Raw genomic sequence first — 19,368 nt, forward strand, 5'->3', positions numbered from 1 at the left:
AAACTCCTTATAACCACAACCACCTTTGCAGGGTATGTGAAATGAGGTTATTAATGAGTGGGGGCACTAGTAAATAGCTGGCCTTATATCCTCAGAATGTTTCTGAAAGTGACAATAGTACTTTCAAATAGGAGTTGAGGCTTTATCACTTCGATTTCTTAAGCTATCAGGCAGGCTATAGAGAATACCTATGCAAAATGCTGAACCAAATACTTCTTTTTCCCAGTGACCTGGCCTGTGATCTGAACAGGAAAACCTGGGTATATCCATTGACAGGACAGTTTTAGAACAGTTTTGGGAAATAACTACAATGGCCACATCCCTGCCCTGTTTTTTCTTTTTCCCCTTTTTTTTTTTTTTTTATGAAGCAAATTTGTTTTCAGTTAAACTCTTGCTTTATATCTACTTGATGATTACTTAGTGGCTGCTGTTTATTTTTTTTAAGAGAGTGAAGGGGGGAAAGGGCAGAGGGAGAGAGAATCAGACATTTGCTGAGGGTGGAGCCCAACATGGGCCTCCATTTCATGACCCTGAGATCATGACCTAAGCTGCAATCAAGAGTTGGATGCTTAACTGAGCTACCCAGGTGCCCCAGCTAGTGGCTGCTCTTAAAAAAAATTTTTTTTTAAGATTTATTTATTTATTTGAGAGAGAAAATGCACGTGTATGTGCATGTAAGTGGGGAGAGGGTCAGAGGGAGAGAATCTTCAAGCAGACTCCCTGTGTGGAGCCCTGGCTCGGGGCTCAATCTCATGGGTCATGAGCTGAAACCAAGACTTGGACCGAGCTGCCTTCCCTGAGCCACCCAGATGCCCCAGCTAGTGGCTGTTCTTTAAACAGAAAGAGAAGGTTAGCAATACCATTGCAGTGAGGTTGCTGGTATGGTTTCTAAGTGGCAGGATCATGGACATGCTAGAAGTCCCAGGTCCTTAGAGGAGACAATTTTTCTCAGTTTCAGTGACGTTTTCTTTCTTCTAAGTGAGTGGAATTCAAGAGCAAGAAGTGATAGAATGAATGCTCTGTGTCCATTTTAAAGAATGTTTCTATAATTCTTTTACTCCTAGTAAATTGGTTTTTCTTTGAAGTAACAAGTCATTGGGTCAGTCATTTACTCAAAATAGTTGGTTACAGATGATGCCTATCTTTGAGAAGGAGCAGTTTACTTGGGGATTTCCTAACATTTTATGAAAGAGAAAAGTCTAAAGACTTCTAAAGGCATTTAGATAGGTGGGTTCAGTTGTGGGGGGAGGAAGATATGTAGAAGAGCAGGCCTTTGGGATGGTGGGGTGGGGTGGTGGTGTTATTATGGGCTGGGTACACTGGGTGAAGAGAAATGCCCATCAGTGGTCCAGCTGGGAAAGGGTAAAAATGTTAACAGTGGCACTGTCCAGGGGAAGAGTGGGTAGAAAGGAGCAGGCCCACAGGATTGCCCAACTCCAAGGAACACTGTTCCTAAGGAGGGAAACAGGGGCCTGTGGAGTTGGGTAATGCAGTGGCCCACACCAGGGCTCTGACCACAAGTGTTCTTTCCCATTGCTGGAAAGTATATTTCTGATGGGGAGTGGTGAATGCAGGGATGCAGTATCTGGTTTGACCAGATTGGTCTTAAAGATTGCTTGTGGAGTGCTGGCTTAAGTTTTTTGAAATCTCTGTCTCTTTTGATTTTACTTTTGACAAATCAGAAGTTGGTAAACAAGAGGGAATGTGATGTCCTTGGGTGCATCAGAGTTTGGGTAAAAGTACATAATGAAGCAAATACTAGGTGGTGATTGTTATTTAACAATATCTACTGTGCAAAGGGAACAGTTACATGTAAACTATTGAAGTAATTCACGATTCTCTCATGGAGACTATAATGTGGGATAAATCACAACTAAAATTATTAAAGAGTAATCATGTTTTACTTCACATTTCTGCAACAGTCCATGTTTTCTTTACCAGGTCAAATTAGTTCCTAAGTCTTTCTTCTTCTTCTCATTCATTCATTCATTCAAGACACAGAGAGAGAGAGGCAGACACATAGGTAGAGGGAGAAGCAGGCTCCCTGACGCAGGACCCCAGGATATGACCTGAGCCAAAGGCAGATGCTCAACCATTGAACCACCAGGTACCCCATGTTTCTTCTTCTTCTTTTTTTTTTTTTTTTTAAGATTTTACTTATTTATTAATGAGAGACACACACAGAGAGAGTGAGCGACAGAGACACAGGCAGAGGGAGAAACAGGCTCCATGCAGGGAGTCTGATGTGGGATTCGATCGCAGGTCTTCAGGATCAGGCCTTGGGCTGAAGGCAGTGCTAAACCGCTGAGCCACCCAGGCTGTCCCCCATCTTTCTTCTTTTAAAAGAAATTTTATTTTACCAGGTACTTGTGGATCTGTCTAGGAGCCAATTTCCTACTTGCACTGAAAATGGCAAGCAGTGCTCTGAATTGGTGACAGCTGTAGATTTAATGATTAGATCAAGTAGAGAAGTGGCTTCTGAGCACCAGTTTAATTGGTTTTAATGTGGACTTCTTTTTCTGAGGTTATTAATTCTGTTTTTCCAACAACAATTCTCTAATACTATCTAAATGTCCAACGGTTCGATTCTAATACAAACTGCCTGGAGTTAGTGCATAGCCCTCAAAATAATGACTCGTTCTCATAAGATTGTTCCACTTTAGATACCAGCTACAAGTACCGAGTAATCCCAAGGTACCTGCACTTCTGCCTGGCAAACTACAAATTTGGGGTTCGTCACAACCACCCTCCCCCAGATTCAATAATTGTCAGAACATATGACTCACAGAACTGGGAAAAGTATTCGGGATTATAGTTTCTTTATAAAGGATACAACTCAGGAACAGCCAATTGGAAGAGATGCATGAGACAAGATATGAATGAGCACAGCTTCCATGGCCCCTCTTGGCACGCCAGCCTCCCAGCATGTCATTATTGTGTTCACCAGTCCTGGAGCTCCCCTAGCCTGGTTTTAGTTTCATTGAGTCTCCTTTATGTAGGCATAATTGATTCAGTCATTGCCCTGCTGCTTAAAGTCCAGCCACTCTCCTCTCCCCTGTGGTCTGAAAATTCCAACCTTCTAATCAAGTGCCTGGTCTTTCTGGTGTGGCCAGCCTCTGTTGTGAAGCTATGGAAGGGCCCACCCTGAGTCACTTCATTAGCAGAAACTCCAGTGTGGTCCACCAGGGAATCCTTAGGAATATCATAGGACACTTATAAAAGTAAGGATGTACCAAGAGTTTTAGGAGCTGGGACAAAGACCAAATATATACATGCACACACATTTTTTTCCCAAATGTATTTCTTATCATACCACATTAATACTCCAGTTTTGCATCCCATAAGTAGTAATGGAAGGAGTCTCCCTAAAGTTGATTTAGATAATAACTAACAATATGTATTTACTGTTAATTAGATGGAGTTTTTTGTTAAGAAAGTGCAGATAGAGTAGCTTTGGATTACAAAGGTACAATCTCCTCCCTCAGCCAGTATAAAATAGCATTCCCAGGATATGTTATAGTTCCTTGAACTTAACAGGTGCTTTAGCTCTAGACTTCCCTAGTGCAAGAAATGAGCTCACTTAATAAGATATCAAATATACAGAATTCATGTTTCCTTTCAGTGTGACTTGAAAAAAGATAGTGCATTGGTTAAGAGCATCAGCCTAGTCAGTCTAGGTTTGAGCCTGAACTTTATCACCTACTTACAGTTTGATGTTGGATGAACCACTTAACATCCCTAAGTTTCATTTTTATCTTCTTCATATATAAAGGGAGGATAATCACAGGAAATAATTGTGAGGATTCAATAAGGATATGGCACAGTGCCTGGCATAGATATAAACATCTAAGAACATCAGCTTTTATTAGCTACATGCATGCATAGCTAAGCTTACCTGGGTTGGCGGCTCCCAAGGGGCCAGGTACTATATCATTTTACTTTTATATAGGAGGACATATGGGACAGTATATAAAACCTTGATGGGCACCCAATAGACACAGGTTATCTATCACTTGAAAATAAAACCTTCTCTGGGTATCTGGGAAGTATAGGAGTGACTCTGTGATGGAAACTTCCAGCCTGTTTCCAGGGCTGGCTTAAAACCAAGAGATGGAAAATCTTCCTGAAACTATAGAACACGCATGAGCAACGGGGACTGGGGCTCAGTAGCAAAAGTACTGTTGAACCAAAAAATGGGAAACTGATCCAGGAGACGTTTTTATCTTTTACAGTATACCTTGAAGTTCATTGAGTTTGGGCAAAATTATATGAGGCTTTTGGAAAGAAACAGCAAATTTTTCAGCTGGTCCAGAAAACCTTTGAGAGTCAGCTGGCAAGTACTGTGTTGTGTATGTGCTTCTCAGAGAAAGTGAAATGCCCAGGTATACTGGTAAAGGGCTTACCAGCTGCTTGAGGTTCACTTGTTGGTGAACTCTTCGAAGCCCAGTTCTCTCTCTCTCTCTTTTTTCTTTTTTAAAGACTTTATTTACTTGAGGGGCGGGGCATGTGGCATGAGCAGGGAGAGGGGCAAGTAGACTCTGTGCTTAGACTGGGGGCTCCACCCCAGGACCCTGTGATCATGACCTGAACTGAAGGCAGACACATAAGCTGACTGAGCCACCCAGGCACCCCGAGGCCAGGTCTTGAATTTTCCCTATAGCTCTATTCCCTGGAGATGCTACTCTAGTGGGACCACCACTGGACTAAGTCTAGAAACTAGTCTGGCCTCTGTCACAGTTACTGTGTGTTTTTGGGCAAGTTACAACGCCTCTTTGAGTCTGTTTCCTTACCTGTATCATAGATTTGAGACTAAATCACTATTTTTCAAAGTGTGGCATCGGTTACATTTTTAGTGTATATGCTGCTGAAGTGAGCATTCAAGTGTTTTTGGTAGAATTGATGGTACACAAGATGATTTTTGGTGGTACACGGATGAGTCCTTTTTGTTTCCTAGTTCTGTATTTTATTGCATATTAATGAAAACATAACAAGTCACATACCTTTGTCTTCATGGATAGTGTTGCTTAGAATGACATTAAAGTGGATATGATTTTTTTTAAGCTCTTTAGAAAAATATTGGGGGAACGATAGTTGGAATGGTAGATGGATATTTACCATGAATATGACCATAGATCATAAAAGTCATCTAGAAAAGACTGGAATTTGTAATTTCTAAGGTTTAGTCATTCTGTTGCAGTGCTACACCTTCGTGAAGTTCTGTGGTGATAGATACTTTAGAGCGGGTCCTTAAGACTTTCCTCATTCAAGCAAATTGACACATTTCTATTTCTGCATTCGTAGTGAAGATACCGATAAGTAAGTTGTATAGAATTTAAAATATTGTAAATGTTAGTAGTGGTGGCTTTTTTTAAAGAATAAGAAATAAGTAGTATTGCTTCCTCTTTCACCCTAAGCAGTTTCCCTGCAACCAGGATTGATTTTTGTTCCTTTCACTCTTTGGGGTTGAGGCTCCCCATGGAAGCAGCTAGGGTTCTGACCTGTTCTGTCGTGGAGAGAAAAAATGCCAACTCTCTCTGTCTCTCGCCTTTTTTTTTTTTTTTTTTGGCCAACCCTCTCTCTTGAATGCATGCCAGTGCATGTATTCTAGGTTCTGGAAGGCTGGGGCTCTGCTCTGTCTTAATGTCTGGTACATTACTTCTTGCTGGTAACTTCTTTAAAAGTACAGTGTGACATGTGCCGTAAAATGAAGTTAAAAACTGAGGCAAGCTTTATTTAAAATTTCATTTCACTTTCTGTCATATTGCTTGTAACTCAGCAGAGGGAGGGTCTTGAGAAGTTAAATGAGCAGTGGTAGAAATGAAACAAACTATTGTAGGAGGTGCTTTCTTTTTAAGTAAAACCTCAGAATAAAACTGAAATCTCGATTTCGTAATAGGAGCCAAGAAAGTTGCTTTCAGAGGTAGTCTATGGTTCTTAAGTTGTTTGTTTTTTTTTATTTAAACCTTAATTACCTTTGTTCCCTTGACATCTTCTATGTATCTTCACACTGTCATCTTTCATTATCTACTTTGGTTGTTGGCCTATGTTCTGCAAGTGATTTTGTTTTATAATTACTGCAGCATAGAGGCTCATGCATCTGTCTAGCTCGTGTAATAAATTGTTTAATGTTTCAAATTATAATTTTAAAAAATTGGTATAAGGATGGTTCTGTGTCTGTTCTCTTTCTGTGCCATGTGTTACCTAGTCAAGATGAGGTCAAAATAGAGCGAAATGGTGACAGTGATGTAGCCCAAGATTATTTTCCTTCTTCCTTTATTTAATACAGTGTTTCTACTTGATTTCATAATGAGACACTCTCACCAATTGAGGTGAAATCTAATGTTCCAAGCCACAAGCCCTCATACTTTGTAAATCTTGGTTTTGTCATTCATACTGTCTTGTCTCCTGAGAGAAGTGGTGACTTGTGGTATTTGGCACGTTGGGAAAGGGCAAAAGCCTTTACTCAGGCCTATATTTTGCAGTATTAAAAAATCTCTTTTCCCACTAAAATCTGTTTCATGACGTGCATGACATTCATCTTTGTGCAGATTCACAAGTCTGCCTTACTCTGGGTAGATATCTTCCAGAGTCCATTTCCCTTGGCACAGAGTTTAGTCATTATTTATAGATAACTGCTGATGAGTCTGGGGAAATCCTGAAAGGGGCTGGAGGGGTCTGGTGACATTTGCCCTTGGTCTCTAGACTAGGGTTTACAAAGCTAGAGTGGGGTTGTTTATTTCCTTCTCTTCTTGGAAAATTGCCATTGGATCAATGAGTCTTGGTTAAGATTTTTTTTGTGGGCAGCTGAGTTGTTGGGCCTTTAACGATGGGAGCCACATGAAAGACTGTTCTTTCCCAGTCATACAAATAATTATCTCCAGGTAGGATAATCTCTGCAGAAGTGTAAGCATTTAAGACCACACATTAAAAAAGATAAAATGTAATTTAGAGTCAGAAGGAAAGATTTACATATATAGTGGTAGAGTTCAAAACCCTTTCAAGCCATTCTTCCATGTTTCCCGCGCTACTGGAGAAGACCACTTTGGTCTTCTCATGGTAACCTAATGTTTTAATTCTTTTTTTTTCTTTTTTTTAAGATTTTATTTATTTATTCATGAGAGACACAGAGAGAGAGAGAGGCAGAGACACAGGCAGAGGGAGAAGCAGCCTCCGTGCAGGGAGCCGAACGTGGGACTCGACCCTGGGGTCTCCAGGATCATGCCCTGGGCTGAAGCTGGCGCTAAACCACCACTAAGCCACCGGGGCTGCCCTAATGTTTTAATTCTTATAGGAAACTTGAACTTTCATGGCAACTTAAGTAAAAAAATGAAAGTGTATAACTAAAGACTTTATCTCTTAACTTTAAAAACCTCTAAAAAGAATCAGAATTGCTTAGTTTGTCAGGGCATTTGCTTTTCTAAGTGTCCAGCTCAAAACCATTGCTTAGCTTAGCAGAAAGAGATAATAAAATGTTATGCAACAGGTAAAAATCTTTCCAGTTGCCTTTTCCCCATTTGGAAGGATACAGTTTTTCCTTCCCTCTGAGTAGTTGGGCCGGAGTTCCTCCTCTTTCTGGTTTGTAGCCTTACTATTTTGCATACAATGCTTAAGTTGACAACACTGAGTTCTCTGGTCTCCAGCATTTAGTTCTTGTGACTTGGCCTACTTAAGCAAAAGAGCTTTTGATGATAATAGCAGCGTAACAGAACAAAACTTTCAAAAACATACTTTTAATAGCACTTTCGATTTCCAGACAGGTATAAGATATTTTCTAAGAAGAACCAGCCTATGTAGTTTTCAAATTAGACATACTTGAGCAGGGGACCAGCTTTCCCAGACGGAATGTGGATCATTCATAGGGAACTTTTGAAATTCAAAACTAGCCCTGTAACCTAGAAAAATTTGGCCTCCAAATTTGATGCTTTCACCATTGTATTCAAAGTGAAATGTGTGTAGCCTGAATTTTTCTTGAGGACTGATTCTAGGATTGGATACACAGTGTTTCAGGAAAAATGTGTTTATGGGTTGCCAGCTATTCATGCCAATGCATTTGAGCAGCTTTGTGGATCTTGTTCTTAAGGTCCTTACAATGTGGTTAGGAAAACAGACATAACAATTAGAAAATGTTGTAAAATCAGTGCCAAAAAATATCCATGTTATAAATAAAGATGGAGGGGTGCAGAGAGGCTCTAGGTCAGCTTGAAGGAGGTAGGAGAGGAGTCCTGTGGGAAGTAAAATCTTAGCTGGTCTGGAGAGACAAAGACTAGAGAGTGAGGTGGCATTCCACGTAGAGGTAACGGTATGTGTAAAACTACCGAAGCATGGGAAACCATGGCATTTTGGGGAATGGCAGGAGTTTCAGTATGCCTAAGGGATGTAGAATGAATGAGATGGCGAGAATGACAGTAGTTAAGGCCAAACTCGGAAGGGGGCTTCTTTGTATGCCCTGCTGAGTTTTGATTGTCTTTTGTGAGTGAAGGGGAACTATTAAATAATTTTGAGTAGAGATGTGGCATACTCACATGGGTGTGTGTGTGTGTGTGTGTGTGTGTGTGTTTGTGTATGTGTGTGAGAGAGAGAGAGTGAGAGAGAGACAGAGACAGATCTTTCCAGCAATAGTGTAAAAGAGGTTGGAGAGAGCAAGCCCATTTGTAGGGAAACTTATTTGTGGGAGTGCTGCAGTAAAGGTGTCAGTGGCCTGAGCTGTAGAATTACTGAGGACAGGTAGCTACTCAAGAAGTAAGAATTTACAACATTTGGCTTAATCTGATAAAACTACTGCTTGCATGTCCCGCATGGGTCAGTAGGCTGAAGGGTGCCCTGTTCCATATAGTCACTTGGAGACCCAGGCTGATGAAGATCCTGCTATTGTGTGTTGTCTTGGTCACCATGGCAGGGAAAAGATGGGCGGGATGTCATGTGCCAGCTCTGTGCTTAGGCTTAGAAATGATAAGAATCACATCTGCCTATGTCTCTGCCTCTCTATGTCTCTCTCATGAATAAATAAAATCTTAAAAAAAAAAAAATCACATCTGCCTACAGTTCATTGGCCAGAAATAGACACATTCCCCCACCTCACTGAAAGGAGGCTGGAAAATTGAGGGAACAGATGTACTGCTTGGTGAGCTTCTCTGTCTATCCACAGATTTACGTGAAGTGGTTTTTTTCTGAGGTAATATCTTCATCAGGATATCAGTAGTACCAACTTCATAGGGTAGATGTGGGGCTTAACTGCTGTCATGACTCTAAAATGCCTACTGTTGTGTCTGGCACAATAAGGCTGTTGGAGGGCATCTTTAGGTTTGATCTTGAGATTGAGATTTTCTCACTGGGTCATATCTATTTACTGGGTTATAATCAATAATTAAAAACCAAACTAAAGAAGAGAAATAGCATAAATTAGAGTGAATTCTAGAAATGGTAAATATTGCTTCATGAAACTTTTGCGATATACATGTATTTACATATGTGTATTTGGTCAGGAAGTAAAGTGTTACTTCTCACTGAAGGCTGCACTTAAGAGTTTGGAAGACACTGATCTAGTCCAGTCTCTCATTTCACAGTAACTGAAAGACTTATACATACCAAACAAAAAACTACTCTTATTTAAAAAACATTTTTGGGGCACTGGGTGGCTCAGTTGGTTAAGCATCAGCCTTTGGCTCAGGTCATGATCTTAGGGTCCTGGGGTCGAGTCCCATGTCAGGCCCCCTGCTCAGCAGGGAATCTGCTTCTCTTTCTCCCTCTGCCCTGTTACCCCCCCCCCCCCCCCCCCACACACACACTTGCTCGCTCACTTGCTCGCTCAGTCTCAAATAATACCTTTTTTTTTTAAGATACTATTTGAGACATCTCTTAACATGCAGTGTCAATAGGACTCCAACTTAAAACCCTAAGATCAAGTCGAATGCCCTATCGAGTTGGCCAGGCTCCCCCAAAAAACTACCCTATTTAGTATGTTTTTTTGAAAAAGGCAGTTTAAATTTTCATAATTTTAAACGAGTGGACTTGAAAAAGCAGTATCTTTAATTATGAGAAATAGTAAAACATGGGTTTGAATTTTAGCCTTGCCACTTGCTATCCCACAAATAAGTTTCCCTATGTCTGGGATTGTTCCCTCCAACCTCTTTCATGCTATTGCTGGAATGCTCTTTCTCTCCCTCCCTCCCTCTCTCTCTCTCTCTCTCTCTCTCTCTCTCTCTCACACACACACACACACACGCACACACACGAGTATGCCACATCCCTACTCAAAATTATTTAAGGCTAGTTACTGGTACTTCCTGTGCTTTAGTTTTCTCATCTGTAAAATAGTGATGATGATAATACCTACCTCATAGTGTATGATTGTTGGATTAGTTCATATGTATAAAAATGTTTTGAAATTGATGGATAGTATGTTGTAAAACTTTTGTAAGCATCTGTGAACATTATTGTGTAAAAGTGGCCCATACCATGCATGTAGGTAGACCATGGTAATCTGTGCAGTGCACTTGGTGCATAGTAGGTGCTTATTTTACGTTTGATTTTTTAAAAAGATTTTTAAAGTTTATTTATTTAGTTATTTACTTAGATTTTTTTAAAAAAATTTATTTATTTATAAATAAATAAATTTAAATTTATTTATAAATAAATATATAATAATAAAATAATATAAATTTATTTATAAATAAATAAATTTAAAAAAATTATTCATGAGAGACACAGTGAGAGAGAGAGAGGCAGAGACATAGGCTGAGGGAGAAGCAGGCTCCCTGTAAGGAACCTCATGTGGCACTCGATCCTGGATCCTGGGATCACTCCCTGGGCCAAAGGCAGATGCTCAACCTCTGAGCCACCCAGGCGTCCCTAAATTTTATTTTTTAAAAGATTATTTATTTATTTATTCATGAGAGACAGAGAGAGGCAGAGACATAGAGGGAGAAGTAGGCTCCCTGTGGGGAGGCCAATGTGAGACTTGATCCCAGGACTCCAGTATCATGACCTGAGCCAAAGGTGGACGCTCAACCACTGAACCACTCAGGTGCCCCCTATTTATTTTAGAGATTGAAAGTGTGCGCATGCGCATGCAGGGGAAGGGGCAAAGGAAGAGGGAGAGAATTTCCAGCAGACTCCCCGCTGAGCATGAGCAGGAAGCAGGACAATCTCACGACCCTGAGATCTGACCTGAGCTGAAATCAAGAGTTGGACGCTTGACTGACTGAGCTGCCCAGGTGCCTCTACCTTTGATTCTTTAGAAAATGTTTATTAGGTGCCAATTAGCCCTTTTCATGTTACCATATGCACTCCCTGCCTTCTTAGAACTCCTAATGTAAGATGCAGTCACTGAAATAATAGCATCCTGTCTCTTCTGTGGACTTGTTATTTTTGACCACCTGCTTGGGAGCCGTGAATGTATATGTTACAGAAGAGTAAAGGATATGTAGTGCATTCAAGCCTTGAATGCATAACTAATGAAAATCCTTTTTGGCTTTTAAAAAATGTTTTGGCCTGGAAGAAACAAGTATCAGAGTTGTCTTTAAGATTGTTAGGTTGACTTCTCTTGCAGTGAGTAGCTAGCGTCAGCCAACTGATGCAAGCAAGAGATGTGCTGTGCCTTTCACAGGGCAATGGTGGATAATGACTGTTTCATTTGGATAAGCCAGTTGGTGATACTGAGTAGTAGTGCCCTGGGTGAATAGGAGTTAATCCTGGCTGCCTGGCAGAAGTAGATTTGTTATATAATTTATGGCACCCAGAAGCCCTTTAGGGAGGTCTTTATTGTCTTATTATCAAGACACTATCCATCTAGGCCTGAAGATTAATTTTTGTTGCTCTCATCTAGTTCCACCAGAGTGGTTCTCATAACTGAAAGGGTAGCAGCTTGCTGTTAAATGCCTGCACTTGCTTTTGCTTTAACACAAAGGTATGTTAATCAAGAATGGGTATTAGAAATCCAGAAATGTTTCAGTTGGTGATTTATTAAAGTTTAGAGTACTTTTTTTTCTTGTTAAACTGATTTAACTTTTGAAAAATGAGTCCTATTCAGGGTTTCAAACATTTCCTTTTTGACTAGCCTCAGAAAAGGTTTATTAACATATCTGTCTTGTAAATTGCTGCCACGGTTCATTTCTGTCAGTCCACTACTGAAACAAACGCAGGAGTGTCAGTTCAGCTTTCTGTCATCTGACACAAGTGGACTCCTTAACTCTTATTACTGGTGGATGTCCACTGTTAAACAAGCCTGTACTATTTTTTATGACTCACTGAGAAGTCATGTGGTGGTGTGATTCCCCGTCCTCAGCGACCAGCACTTAAACTTGTAATTTTCAATGTATTGTGTTAAAACAAACTTCTAATTCTGGCTATTTTTCTTTTCAATTCTAGACCTAAAATTGGAAGCCCTATTTTTGTAAAACTCTCTCCTAGAAAAGTCACCGGTGTTGCTACCCAAATATCATAACTGGGCCCGGGGGCGGGGAGAGCAAAAGCTAGCTGTTTCACATGGTTAAGCAGAATGTGTGGGCCTGCCTGCCAGCCAGCGGAGGTGGAATCTGCCCTTTGCTTTCTTGGCAAGTGCATTTGGCTTTGAAGGCTCTGATTAGGACTTTAGTTCTTGGCCTTTTCTTGCTGTCATATAGACTATAGTCTGTTGTCCCCTGTGGTTCCAAAGAGATGGAGGATCTTGGTGGTCCTCCATCTCTTAATATCTTTGATGAGGTACCTGCTTCAGCCCTCAGAGTTAAAAGCCACTCTGCCCTCCGCCAAGTGTTAGAAAATAAAACAGTGGGATAGTAGTATAAAACTGGCTGTGAGTCCTTCATTTTCAGTATTCAGTATTAAAAAAAACTGGTTTTTGCCCTTGCATCTCCAAACATCTTAAATGTGTGATGCCTTAGTTTACTGAAGTAAAGGAGAGGCAGTTCAGACCAGCACCTGAAGGCTTTCCATTGGAGTTCATCTGATTAGCAAACCCTTGAAGCTTCTTAGAGTGCTGCATGATCATGGCTTGAATGAACTCTCTGGACTTTCTGTCTTGCTAAGAGAGGCTGGAGTGATATCCATCATAAATGTAAATTTTTTCCAAAGGACTGGAGTGCATGTCAAAAAGAGGCGTAGGGATCCCTGGGTGGCGCAGCGGTTTGGCGCCTACCTTTGGCCCAGGGCGTGATCCTGGAGACCCGGGATCGAATCCCACATCAGGCTCCCGGTGCATGGAGCCTGCTTCTCCCTCTGCCTGTGTCTCTGCGCCTCTCTCTCTCTCTCTGTGACTATCATAAATAATAAAAAAAAAAACAAAAACAAAAAAAAAAAACAAAAAAAAAGAGGCGTAACAGGATGAACATGTTCCTATTTCAGCTTTAACTTTGACTCTTGTTCAGTTTGAGGTGAAAATTAGCTTGTGGCATGCAGAGAGATGGAGTGGTGTATGCTGGCTGAGAAGATGTGTTTGTATCACATTATCTGGGGATTGATGAGGTAGGGAGTTAAGTGGAACAAGGAGACAATTCCTACTTTTTCTTCTCTCTGAAGGTAGAGGTGTGCTGGAAGGATAGGAGTCCAGGAGAGGTTGGACTTTAGGAAGCAGCTCTGGAGAGGTGAAGTTAAGTTCTACATCCTTAGAACTCGACTCCCTTTGCTGTTGAGTATTTGGTAACGTCATCATATAATTAGATTGGTATATATGGCTACCAGTTATTGAATACTAACTTGTGCTAGGGACAGTACTAACTATGTTGGACTCATCATTTATTCAGTCATGAGTTAATACATTTTAAGTACACAGACTAGTGCCTTGTACAGAGTACTCAGTAAATAATAGTGATTATTATTCACTCAGCAGGTATTTATCAAACATTTGCTTATGTGACAAAGCTTAGATGCACAGGACAAAAGGGTGAATAAGATAAAATCCCAGCTCCTGTGGCACTTCCCTTCTAGTAGTGGGAGAAGACAATAAGTAAAGTAATAAGAATCAGAGAGTGAAATGTGCTGGGAAGAAATGAAATGATGTGCTGGACCCGAGTGAGATGGTGCTGTAGGGTGGTTGGCCAAAGAGCGCCTCTCAGCATTCTGAGACCCATCTGGTATGAAGGAGCCATTTATTCTTCACTGTGACCCTTTGATTTTCCCAGTTTTCAGGTGAGAAAACTGAAGCATAGGTGATTAAGGATGTGCTGGGGATCAGATAGAGCCGAGCTGTACACACGCAGTCTATGCAGTGCATGTCCTGCCCTTTTTCAGAAGGGGTAAGATTATCCTGGGCAGCTCTAGGAGCTGCAGTGTATGCAAATGGGTTATGAGTGAGGAGAATGAACGTGGTTGGGGTGTAGGTAAAACCCTGATGCATTTCAGAAAAGTTACATGTAATTTCATAGACCCCACTCATTGGATGCAAAATTGGAGTATATGAGTTTGTGGTGCACATGTATAGTTCTTTCTGAATCCAAAGCTCTCCTCAGATTTTCAGAGATATTGGTGACCAAAAGAGCTTATAGTGCTGCTGCTTTATTTTAGAATTTTCCTATAATCTGTTTTATGACAATAGGGCCTAGCTATTTTGATAGGGCAGAATTTTGATAGCATTGCAGTGGCCATTTGGTAGCATCAATTTTGGCAGGTCGGTATGGGTGGGAAGTGGGCAGGAACTGGGCTGGAATCATCAGATGTCTGTCTTTGCCAAGCCTCTATTACTATGATGCCAGCTGTCAGGTATAGAGCTCTATTTTGATTTAATTATCTGCTTTTCTTTACACATGTTAATGAATGCCCATGTAGGTGCCCATTTGTGAAATAAGTAACTGTTTGAAAAAATAAAAAATAAATAAAGCTCCAACCTTGGGGCCTCGACTTTTAACCTGCAGGGAACGTATTTCCAATAAAGGCACACAAAAATGAGTGTTTCCTGTCACAGTTTTTAAAACCTGAATACTTTCTAAAAAGGCTCTTTAGTGCTTGAAACCAGAGAGAAATTGTTTCAGCAATAGTAATTGAAACCAAGAGGGTAGCCGAATTCTGGTTAGATCTAGCCTTTCAGGTTCGTAGGATGTTAGATCTAGCCTTTCAGGTTCGTAGGATGTGGTTTAGATCAAATACCCGTTTCAGCTGGAAGATTGATCATGTTGTTATTGCACAGAGAAAGACTTCCAGGAGCTCTTGCTTTACAGCTTTTCACGTGGTGTCTAAGTACTGAGAGGAGGTTCCTCCTTGGGAACATGAAGATGATAGAATGTGTGTACACAACAGAATAAAGCAGCTGTAAGTGCTTTGTGGCCTGTCTGCCTGAAGGAGGCCTAAGGTTGTGAAAATTGCAACTGGAAAGGTTCTTTTGCTCATTAGTCGTATCAGCTTTTAAATGGCATCCTGGTGGTCCACCCAGTTGTAAATAGAATTTCATAGTTTGCTCAAGTTTGGGATTATTGGTCCTGGTGTTCAGCTAAGGGATGAAATTATAGCCTAGTTAATTGGTGCTGGATGATGAGTCAGAGGGCCTAGGCAGCAGATATTTTTCTGCTCTGTGGGTAGAAGAGATCTGGGTGACATAGCAATGTGCTAGTGGGGGCTCTTTCTCTTGTGACCGAAAACCTGACATCTGGCTTATGCAAAAGAGGAATTCATTGGCTCATTGTGGAGTTCGGGCTTTGATCTGACAAGGTAGTACAGTTGGATTCTAGGTGCAAATAATGCCTTCAAAACTCATTTTCTCTTTGTCTCTTGGCAGTGATTTCATTCTTGGGTCCTACATGCATCTGAAGTAAGATCCATATGATAAGAAGGGACCATTTAATCCTCACAGTGACTCTTGGGTAGGCATTATATTTTCTCGGGTGGCTCCCTCTGGCAGGAGGACTACAGCAGCTCCAACTTCCTATACTTCTAAGATTTACTTTGTCTGCTGAGGTCACCTGTATATCCCTGACCCAGTCAATGAAGCCAGGGGCATGTGAGGCTCAGGTGGCCCTGAGTCACATAGTCCATTTTGATCCCCACCCAACTATGTGGCCAAGAGTTCAGGAGATGGATCTTCAGGTGAAAACTGGGTAATCATCTGATGAAGAGTCCGAGTGCTGGGGAAGTTGGCAAGTCATTGTTGCACACAGTAATACCCTTTGATCCAGTCTGAAGTTAGAAAGCCCATATAACAACTCTGTATCCAGCCTGTTAACCATTTCCAGGGGTCCCACAGTTCCATTTTGAACGAGCCTCTTTGAATGTGATTCTTCAGGTTCTGCCTGGTCTGCAGGCGAGATCCTTCTACCTTGATGCTAAATCTGTGGTAGAGGGACTGTCAATCACTAGGCCTTAGGATGAGCGGTGGTGGCTCCTGCTTCTGCTATTACTGCTACTTTTTGATGGGGGTGAGACAGGTTAATTTCCTTTTGAAAGAATAATTGGGAAGATTTAGGTAAGATTAAAAAGTGTCCTATGATTAATCTTTTTCAACCCCCTTTCATCCCCCCATTATTTAACAATATATCTTGGAATTTTTGAAGCCAGAATCATTGGATCTGTGAGTCTTTTTGATGTGATTTACAATGAAGCAAGTGATCTTTCTTTCCATCCTCCTTTGGTGGTTAGATATTTTCCCTAAACACAGTGTTTTAATGTGCTTTTGGTAAGGATTTTTTGCAAGAAGTTGAATTACCTGGCAGATATCCCAAGATGATGTTGGGAGAAATACACACTCCCAGTACACTATACAAGTTGATAGTTCAGATTGGATTATATACATATACAATTTTTTTTTTTGTGTATCCTTTGATCTGTTGGTTCCACTTTGAGGGTTTTATTCTCAGGAAATTTTAAGTGTGCTGAATTTTAACTGCATGTTGTTTTTATCAGAGTAATGTTTATAATAGTGAAAACTATTTTTTTTTTTTTTTTTTTTAGTGAAAACTATTTGAAGGAAGCTAAATGTCCTTCCAACAAGAGACAAAATTGACTTGATTTAGTATGGTACCTCCATTCAGTGAAAAACTTATCTGAATATTAAATATGTTTCAACAGAGAATCCCAGTTGGATTTGCCTTTTGGCACATCCTCTGTAATGCAGCACCAAATTTTTGACAGATTGACTAGTAGTAAGCTATTAATAGTCTGTGGGTTACGTGACATAACTAGTGTGTTTGCGGTGATACAAGTACTGTCATTGAATTGCTGCTTTTTTAAAAAGCATTTTATTAGAGGAGAAGATTTATATGAAAAATATTCAATGGAAAATATTTGCAAAATAGAATGTACAACATGACCTCACTTTTGTTTGAAAGTTCCAAGTGCATAATGTAGACATGCACAGATTTTGTGTGTGCCATTCATGTGTGCTCCTTTAAGAGACTAAAAGGATATACTCATATATTAATTATAAGCGGTGGGATACTAGGGGATTTTTTTATGCTTCTCTCTATTTTCTAAACTTTACAGAGTTAACTGCGTAATACTTCTGAATTTGGCAGCAGGAAAGAAAGCCTTAGTGGCCTTACTTCTCTGACCAGTTTACTGATGTGGTTGAAAACAGATATTCTTTTATTATACAGCTCTTTCTTTTCTCCCTCTTCCTCTTCCCGTCTGATATGCATTAGTAGTCAGCTTCCATCGTGGGCCTCTAGGAAAAAACTGATAAATGTGGCCTTAATGGATTTGGAATTTTTTTTTTTTAAGAATTAGCAAACATTTAAGAGATTGATGAGTTACCACATGATGAACCTGAGGCCTTCTTAGAGGAAATGTGGCTCTAGAAACCACATCTATACATTTGTGGTAATTCTGGTGCCCCTTTAAGACATTTGATGCAGTCATTTGTCACCTTTATATTGGGTTCCTTCCTCCTCTTTCGACTCCTTTCACAGTTTCCTTTCTTGCCTTTCTTTTACTTAGGGGCAAAAACCAAAGCTTATCTCCAGTTAACTATTTTTCAGTCACATTGTGACTACTGAATTGCTCAGAAGGAGACTGAGAAGTGAACAGTTGATGTGGTAATTGGATGTTTGAGGACTAATCATCGACAGTCAGGTAAGCCTCTAGGGTGGCTGGTACTCATATGCCAACTGGAAGCCAGGAATCAGTGCCTCCTTCTCCCATGGTTTACCTTCAGCGGGGCCTAAAAGGCTGTATCTTAAGAAAGAAAACAAGCAGTAAGCATAAAACCAGAGATGAAGAATGTAACCATTTTTATTCTGGTACCATGGAGCCCAGATCCAGGATAGCTCTCGGGTCTTAAACCAGGAAGGAAACTGAGAAAGCTGGAGCAGAAACACAAAGAATGTCAACCTGGAAATCTGGTGCCCTTTAATGATGTCTGCTTTGCACATGAGTGGATAGCCTGACTTGTCCCAATCAGTAGTGACAGGAAAAAAGATGCTGAGTGTGGGTCAGTAAAATGATATGGCCCTTTTTTCGTCATGTGGGTTTAGACATGTAGCTCATTCCTGGAGCTCAGAGACCAAAAATGCTTCATTATTTGGTATTTGGAAACTTTATTGTACATGCACTGTGTTGGCTTAGTTGTGTTTGGCAATCAGTATTTGTTCTAGCCAGCCCACACTGGCCTCGTCCTCAGGCCTCCAGCTGGATATATATTCTTACTTATAGTATATTTGAAGTGTGCAAGGTGAGGAGCAGTAAGAACACTTTAAAAAAATTATTCTGTGGAAAGCTGGCTGCTCTCAGTCATGTGATTTAAGAGTATTTTACAGAAATATAACAAGTTGGTTTATTTTCTTAAAAAAATTTTTTTCTCCCCATCCCCCTGCCCCCAAATCCCTCTTTTTCTTTTCTTTTGCACTTTTGAGATTTGTTGATGTAAAAAGTCATGTGTTCCTACCCAACCCTAACTGGAACTGCTGTCTTAGCTTGCTGCTGTAGTACATTTTAGGACAAAAAGTCTTTTAAAAGCATGAAAATAGCAGCAGACGGGGCTCGTTTGCTTTGGCAGAGGGAAAGCTTTCCCTCCCAAGTAGCTCTGGGTAAAGAGACCTGATCTCTGAAGGTGATCTTATATGGCCCAAGTTCCAAGTGACAGCAGGCAACTCTCTATTTCAGGCACCCCCTGAGTCTACCTCTTTGTTATTTCTGTAAGTTTACTTTCTAGGAAGTAGTTTACAAATGGCCACTGCCCATCCTCTATTTTTCTCTCAGGTCATTCAGCATCTCCAGCTGCCAGGTGAGATCGCAGGGCTCCTGTGGTCTTGCTGTGAGACCCCCGTGGGGGGAGCTTCTCCCAGCACAGTGCAGTAAACCCCCAGTGTCTAGAGAAAAGCCATAGGAGGAATTCCATGTACTTATGGTCTCTGGCCTTTGAGTGTCTGGCATATATAGTAAGAACTGGAAACTTGCACCCAGCTAGCTCTACAGACTGGATGGAAGTTGGAAAGCGGTCTTTTACTGCCACTA

At 40.8% G+C, this 19,368-nt stretch overlaps 1 protein-coding gene across 11 annotated transcripts in view; it reads left to right on the forward strand.

Annotated features, from left to right (window-relative positions):
* The window catches only part of DCUN1D3 (defective in cullin neddylation 1 domain containing 3), a 37,157-nt gene that overhangs the window by 6,975 nt on the left and 10,814 nt on the right, over positions 1–19,368 (forward strand). For 4 of the 11 annotated variants that reach the window (XM_038540146.1, XM_038540147.1, XM_038540145.1 and 1 more), the window contains exon 2: positions 17,854–17,988. The exons of the other annotated variants lie outside the window; for them this stretch is intronic. The gene's annotated coding sequence lies outside the window, so the exon portion shown is untranslated. The remainder of the gene's footprint in view (positions 1–17,853; positions 17,989–19,368) is intronic. 11 annotated transcript variants of the gene reach the window in all.

Source organism: Canis lupus, chromosome 6, assembly GCF_011100685.1.
Source record: "Canis lupus familiaris isolate Mischka breed German Shepherd chromosome 6, alternate assembly UU_Cfam_GSD_1.0, whole genome shotgun sequence".
Lineage (NCBI taxonomy): Eukaryota > Metazoa > Chordata > Mammalia > Carnivora > Canidae > Canis > Canis lupus.